The sequence below is a fragment of the Palaemon carinicauda genome, chromosome 1 (genome assembly GCF_036898095.1).
Source record: "Palaemon carinicauda isolate YSFRI2023 chromosome 1, ASM3689809v2, whole genome shotgun sequence".
In the NCBI taxonomy this organism is placed as follows: domain Eukaryota; kingdom Metazoa; phylum Arthropoda; class Malacostraca; order Decapoda; family Palaemonidae; genus Palaemon; species Palaemon carinicauda.
In genome coordinates, this window is record NC_090725.1 from 277,341,289 (window position 1) to 277,348,788 (window position 7,500).

Sequence of the window (7,500 nt, forward strand, 5' to 3'; positions counted from 1 at the left end):
GAAAACCAAAATTACCACTGAAATAATTACCCACATGCTTGGCGTGCGTAACATATGAGTACTGCACCATTTGCCAGAACAAAGAAGCATGGGTAAAATTTCATTTGCGAGAGAACTAACCTGCGATAGAGAAAAGATCATTTGTGGAACATGTATTACATGTAATAATGATAACTTGATTTCCTCCCAATTACATGAAACCTATATTTTTCCAACTGTTTAAGTTTATGAAATTTTTACTATTACTATTGTGCAAATTATTAGTTCTATCCCCCCAGAAATATGTTGTGATATCTTAAATATATATATACGCAAGAATGTACACGACACAAATCTTATCGTAGGTCTTCTTGGGCATAGGTTTTCCCAAGTGTGATAGGGGCAAAAAAAAAAAAAACCAGCCATTTACGTAAGTAATGTAAAATGATAGTTTTCACGTAGGATCCACCATAATTGTTTTCATATGGGGGCTATGAAAACTCATGAGCAGGTGGTTTTCTCTAATATTCATGGTCAAATATGAATATGACATAAGCCAATCAGTTGAAATATATATACATATATATATATATATATATATATATATATATATATATATATATATATGTGTGTGTGTGTGTGTGTGTGTGTGTGTGTGTGTGTGTGTGTGTGTGTGTGTGTGTGTGTGTGTGTGTGTTTCATGGAATAACTGTTGAGATGATACTGGCCGAACATGAAGTAACTAGCCTACCAGAATTCTTACAAGATTATTTTGTAGAATGTGGCATGAAGAAGCAAAACCTGATGAATGCGAGCTAGGAGTGTTGATGAAAATGGCAAAAAAAAATAACTCACTGATTGCAATAATTACAGAGGCATCACACTTACGTCAGTTGTCATGAAAATATATAGCATGTTTATTTTAAAGACTTGATAGAAAGATTGATGAAAAGCTGAGAGATGAACAAGTGAGAGTTGGAAAAGGTAGTTGTAATGACCACATTTTCATAATCAGACATGTTGTACAGCAATGCATAGAATATAGAAATCCACTGTTGATGGCATTTGTGGATTATGAAAAAGCCTTTGATAGTATGCACCGGCCAATTTTGTGGAGAGTCCTGCGTTATTGTGGAATTCCTATTAAATATGTAAATTTAATTAAGGCTGTTCATGACCACAGCAAGTAATGAATTTCCAGTGAACAGCAGAGTACTCCAAGGGAATGTGTTGTCACCTATGTTGTTTATCCTCCTCATGGGTTTTGTAATGCGTATAACAGTTGGAGATGGTGGAGAAGGATTGGACTGGATTGTTAATAAGAAATTAGCTGACCTAGAGTATGCTGATGATGGTGTCCTCATAAGGCTACGTTTTCACTAGGCTGCAAAACGCTGCTTCTGTTTTTCGCAGCCTCTGCCTGAGTTTAGGTGATACATGTAATCCTATGGAGCTGTTTCCACTAGCCGCCGCTTCATAGAAGCTGCGAAACACAGCCTCTACACGAGCGGTGTTCCTACATAAACAGAAGCTGCGTAACGCAGCTTCTGTGTTAGTGGTATATACATTTCTATGGAGCCGTTTCCACTACCCTGAGAGCAGCGGCTGCGTCAGTCGCTTTCAGGCATTGATGGAGGAAGGTGTTGCGAGTTGTTCTTTCGTAAGTGAAATATCCACGTACGCCATGAAATAATAACTGAATATTTTCGTGTTCATGTTGACTGACGAACGGCTGTTTGTGGTTCACAAAAAAACAGGGAAGAAAGGAGAAGGGGAAATCGAAACAACAGAGGGGAAGACGGATAGGAGGTGATAATTATGGGAAAGGGAGAATTATGCAGAGATGTGGACGGAGAGAGTAAACTAAGGACCAAAGGAGAAAAGAGGGGACAAACTCAGATGATGTTGAGAGAGAGAGAGGAGAGAGAGAGAGAGAGAGAGAGAGAGAGAGAGAGAGAGAGAGAGAGAGAGAGAGAGAGAGAGAGAGAGAGACAGACAGACAGAGAGAGAGAGAGAGAGAGAGAGAGAGAGTAATCAGGCTTTCACAAATTGAAAACCTTGACTATCATAATGTTTAACACTTGCATAGAAAAGCCATTTTGAGAGAGAGAGAGAGAGAGAGAGAGAGAGAGAGAGAGAGAGAGAGAGAGAAAGCACGGGCAGAGGCTGCGAAAAACAGAAGCAGCGTTTTGCATCCTAGTGGGAACAGCACGGGCAGAGGCTGCGAAAAACAGAAGCAGCGTTTTGCAGCCTAGTGGAAACGTAGCCTTAGCAGAACACCAGAGGACTCGCAAAGCTTGCTTACCAGAATACATGAAATATCACATGAGGTTGGGCTCAAGATAAATAAAGGAAGACAGAGATGATAAGAACGGAATATGCAATGGAAGATTAAATATCATTGGAAGAAAGGATTAATGAGATAGAATCATTTAAGTATTTAGGAAATATGATCTCCAATACAGGGTCATTAGAATTGGAGTTAAGTGAAACATTGAAAAAAGCAAATCAGACAATGGCTATGTTAAGTAAAATTTGGAAATATAATCGCCTGAAATTACATATAAAAATCAGGCTATATATCAGTTTAGCAAGATCTGTGTTACTGATGGACATGAGTTGTAGTGTGACAATGAAACAATCTCCAACAGAATCTGATGAAACTAAAAAAGAGATTACTCTAGTGCCATATGTGGATGAGATCCTGGTGAGGGGTAGATGGAGATGGCTTGGGCATGCTCTTCGCACTCCCCAAGAGAGATTAGTTCACCAAATTTCCAACTGGGCACCAAAAGGCACTAGAAGAGTTGGAAGACCCAGGCCTACATGGCTGAGAACTATGAAGCGTGAAGTGAGAGAAGTATTGAATTAAAAGCTCAAGATAGAGACGTCTGGCGAAATCACACCGAGGCCCTTTTCGTCAATAGGCCTAAGAGATGATGATGATTTTGCTAGAATTTAAAGTATCCTACTTTTACAGATTAGAGTCTTATACCAGTTCAAGTAAGTGGAAAGGTTAAGTTAGGATTTGGATTTGAATTATAAATTTGGGCTACATAACCCTACGATGGGGTATGTGAGGTCATTCAGCATTCAAATGCAATTGGGTTGGGGGGACTGCAATTACAATAAGAAGTAAACGTTATAAGAGGTTGGACAGTAAACTCAAAGAAACCAAGTGGGAACAAAGGTAAAGTAGGACACAAATCAAGTGCAACTATCTCTATGAGTGACAGTGCAATCGTAAAGATTTACCTCAAAATCACCTGTCCATTTTGTATTAATTTTCCATAAATAAAAGGAATAGCTTGAAAAGCTTGAAATTAGAGTTCCAAGTCAATACCTTACTGCATGACAGAAACAGTGCCATTTACTCAACTAATAGTATACTGAATAAAGCGTAATACAACCACATATGCTATTCGAACTGCTACCTTACACTTTATAACTATCTATAGTCTGCCGTATTAACAAACAAGGCTAATTTCTTTTCTTTTTTTAATATATGGCTGTACACCCAAACTGTTCCTACATGAATACGTCTTCAGTTTTTCTGCCTTGTATGGAAATTGAAGATAACATAACAGCGAAACCTAGATCTTTGACATAATGGTTGCTAACCTAAGTGTTATGAAATGCTTTTAAAGCAAAAGAAAAAATACATAAATCCTTTTTAATATGGATTAAAAAACTTACCTTAATAAAATCTTCTGATAGGCCCTTTCCTACGTACAGCAATATTCTTAAAGAGCCCTGAGAAAAAATGAACTCGTATCAATTATGGTAAAAATAATATCTCTGTGATTTTAACACATCTAACTTTTATCATAACTAAACGTTTAAACAAACCATAAGTTACCATCTTGAAAGAAAGTCTCTAAAGAAATTTGTTCATTCAAATATTCGAATCCAATTGAATTAATTATGTCCTTTAGCCTACTTAGCCCCATAGAAATATTCATAACAACATTATGTGGCAAAAAGAAATTTACCCATCGCTTCAATATAAGTTCACAAAGTGATACACTATTAGTGATGAGAGGTGGGAAGTGGTAATAAAACAAAAAACCTGGGTTTTAAAGGATTCTCTCCAACGCCATCTATGGAAGGGGGATAAGGAGCACATTTAATGTTCCTCGTACAGTTCTTTCATATAAATTCCTAAAATTTTCACAAATAAAAAGCAATTCCATTGCCAATGACAATTAAGTAAGGAGATAATGAGTCATAAATACATTGTCTAAAGAACTTTGAACAACATCTAGAAGTCGGAATCCCCTCCAGCTATTTAGAGTAAATCTTGAACAAGGAAAATCTGTTCATCTACTGACCATGCTTAGTCACCGTGAATTTTAAATCAAAGATTACCAAGAAAGCCAAAAGATTACAATGACCGTTTTCCACCAGGATACTGACACCATTCCTTCCTAGGTTTACAAGGAATCGTGTACCAACTTTTTGTCCACGTCCTCTCGTTCGATGAATTTTTTATCCAGATTTTGGTCAAATTTTACACGCATTCCAATCCAAGAATCCTTGTGGTATGATGAACTAGTTATATTTCCCAACAAAGAAAGAAAATCCTTAACCTCCATAAAATATAATATAAATAAGATTCAGGCTGAAAAATAAATTCTAGCCGATTATCTATCAGGGTGAGATTTCCCGAATCCTTGAGCAGTAATATAATGGTTGATATATATAAATTGAGAAGATTCAAAAGCAAATAAAAGTTGATAGTTTTAATGGTAGGATACATGTTAAACAGTATGAAAAATATAAAATAAACAATTTATAATGATCGGTTAGCATGTGTAAATTATAGACCACTTCAAAAATTATTCTCGTTGACTTGTATTCCGTTACCAATCTATGATGACTGGTTTATTTTACGATATCGTGTACAAGAATTTGACGGATCTGCTAGAATAATTTGAGTCATGTTACTTTAAATGTAAATTCCCTCTTCCTTCAGACAGGTCAAAGTAAGCGACGAATTCATCGGGTATTTCTTCGTCGTCAACTAAACCCTGGCCTCTCTTTCTAAATCATTATCTATGCTACGCAAGCAAACTAAATATCTGAGTTTCCATTTTCATAAAACCTGAAAAGGTAATGCAATAATAAACTCATTTCTATGATGAAAATAAGATATGAACCTTTTACAGAAAAAGACAACAAACCCTTATGTGTACTACTGGAAAATTTTTCAGCATTCCAAGCCCTGCTCCACCCAGCAAAACAATCACTATGAAGATGACAATACTCGGGAGTCGTGATCCAAGTCAGGGTTGGCTTGGCCGGCTATCATATCCAACCTGAACATCCTTGGTCTTATTTCCACTCACCTCTAAAGGAGATTCTTAGTAAAAAAAAACGCCACTATATAACTTACACCGTAAAGATGTAGTATGCTAACATTCGCCAAAATATACTGTGGTCACATAACAAAATGGGATTAGGCTCATACACTGACCAGTCTCAAAACTACCATAGACAGGTATCCATTCTTTATCCCTACGCCACTATATTATCATAGTTGACCTCTGAGTTTACAAGGCTAAAGATCATGTTAATGATAACACAGTAAGTGATTCTACCAATTCTTTAAATAGGACAGATTAATCAAGCATGGTTAATCATACACCTTCCTCTCCCTTCAGTTCCCATATCAGATAAACATGGAAGGAGAAAAGCAACCACAAAGGGGAAATGGCCTTTTGAGGGGGGCGGGAACACCCCGCATCTCCACAAATATCTTAGCATTCTTATAGGTTCGTGTATGCGAGAATACTATCTCGGTAATAGGTTATCACTTGCCAAATATATATCTAAATATTATTAAACTAAGTTATAACACTTCTACAAAATAGCCGAATAATTCGACAAAACGAGCTTTCGAGCCTAACCTCACCAAGGTTAGAATAAACAAATAAAAAAAAAACATTAAAATCAGTTCAGGGAATCGTTTAAACTTAAACACCAGTTACTCTCAACTGTATTCATAATTATTTATTAAAAAACAGCTAGATAAAACCCAATTCAAACTTACCTAGCTTTTCTATAGTTACAAGTTGACCAAGAGACTAAAATTTCCCATTCATTTCACAACCCTCACTGTATAGGTAATATATATTTTACACTGGCGCTAAAAATAATAAACATGGTGAAAATATAAACGACGCTGGCAATCTAAAACCTCAACATTCGACTGTTTGACTGGTTAAGAAAAGTTCTAAGTTACAGGCTAAGCTAGCTAAAATATACACACACACACACACACACAATATATATATATATATATATATATAACTCCCTAAGTAAATGACAAATAAGGCTCAACCCTGATCTATACATAGACAGAAAAGATTGTTCACAACGCCTACCGAATACGTATAAAACCCAAATAATCGAATACCAAACAATTGCCTGCCCGCACATTTAACCTATAGCTTAATATTTACTGATACTGCTGCAATTAAAGAGATAAAAACTACGAAGGCTATTTTTCTCCTCCCCTCTCTTTTCAATATATTTAAAGTACTTGAGTATTAGTCATTTTAATAGCAACAAATCAATCCAATTGGAAGAAAAATTAAATAAATAAGGCAAATGACACGTAAGATATATGGGTGATGAGCCGATGCCACTAAAGAAACAAAATTTGAATGTGGATATAAAAGCCTGTTTTTTTTCCCAGTGGCAGTTGATACATTTAGAATTTAATTCCAACCCAATGTTGTCAACTCATTCAATTACAAATATCAAGACATAAGCTTCGTCTAGTGTTCAAACAGCATTTCAACAACCTAGGCCTAGGATATTTTCACCTAGGCCTCGGATATTTTCACCTAGGCCTAGGATATTTTCCCACTGACCATAATGAATTAAACTGACATAGCAATTGTGATTAAAAGGAGAAAATATGCGTTTGAAATTGAGAATTATCAATTGATTGTTCACATTGAATTCGATAAGTTAAGATTTTTTGCAAGCCACATATAATAAACAGCTAGTTTGTTCAGTATGAACAACAGCCTGTTACAGACGGAATAATTCTACATTGAAACTGGTTTTCGAAAAGGCCTAATCGCACATATTTTATTTAAAAGGCTATAAAATATCAATTGTTTCGATATAAAGCAGGATGAACAAATGTGTAAAAAGCATTCGTCTCCTAGTGTTTAGTATAGGCTACCTTTCTTCTTGCCCGTTGGCTGTAGATCAACGAAAGCATTTGGGGAAAAAATGTTGGGAACTTACGACCTTACTATGACCAAAATATCTGCTCACATCGATTCTTATTCACTTACAATATATTTAAAATATATTTCGCTTGGAGAATTTTCCTTCCACGTTATGTAACTAAATATGCCATTTGAACTTCACGTCAATAAGTAAAGGAGGATGAACGTAACGCTCGAGTAGCCAAGTACCGTATTTAGATCTAAATCTAAATGAAAGGAATCTTCGTTGTTGATGAATAAAACTTGTAGATTGTTACAGACACAGTAATGCTTT

At 35.9% G+C, this 7,500-nt stretch overlaps 1 long non-coding RNA gene across 1 annotated transcript in view; it reads right to left on the reverse strand.

Moving 5' to 3' along the window:
* LOC137644820 (uncharacterized) overlaps positions 1–7,500 on the reverse strand; it is a 15,836-nt gene that overhangs the window by 8,031 nt on the left and 305 nt on the right. Inside the window, exon 2 of the long non-coding RNA XR_011045197.1 lies at positions 3,676–3,732. This is a non-coding gene — a long non-coding RNA (uncharacterized lncRNA). The remainder of the gene's footprint in view (positions 1–3,675; positions 3,733–7,500) is intronic.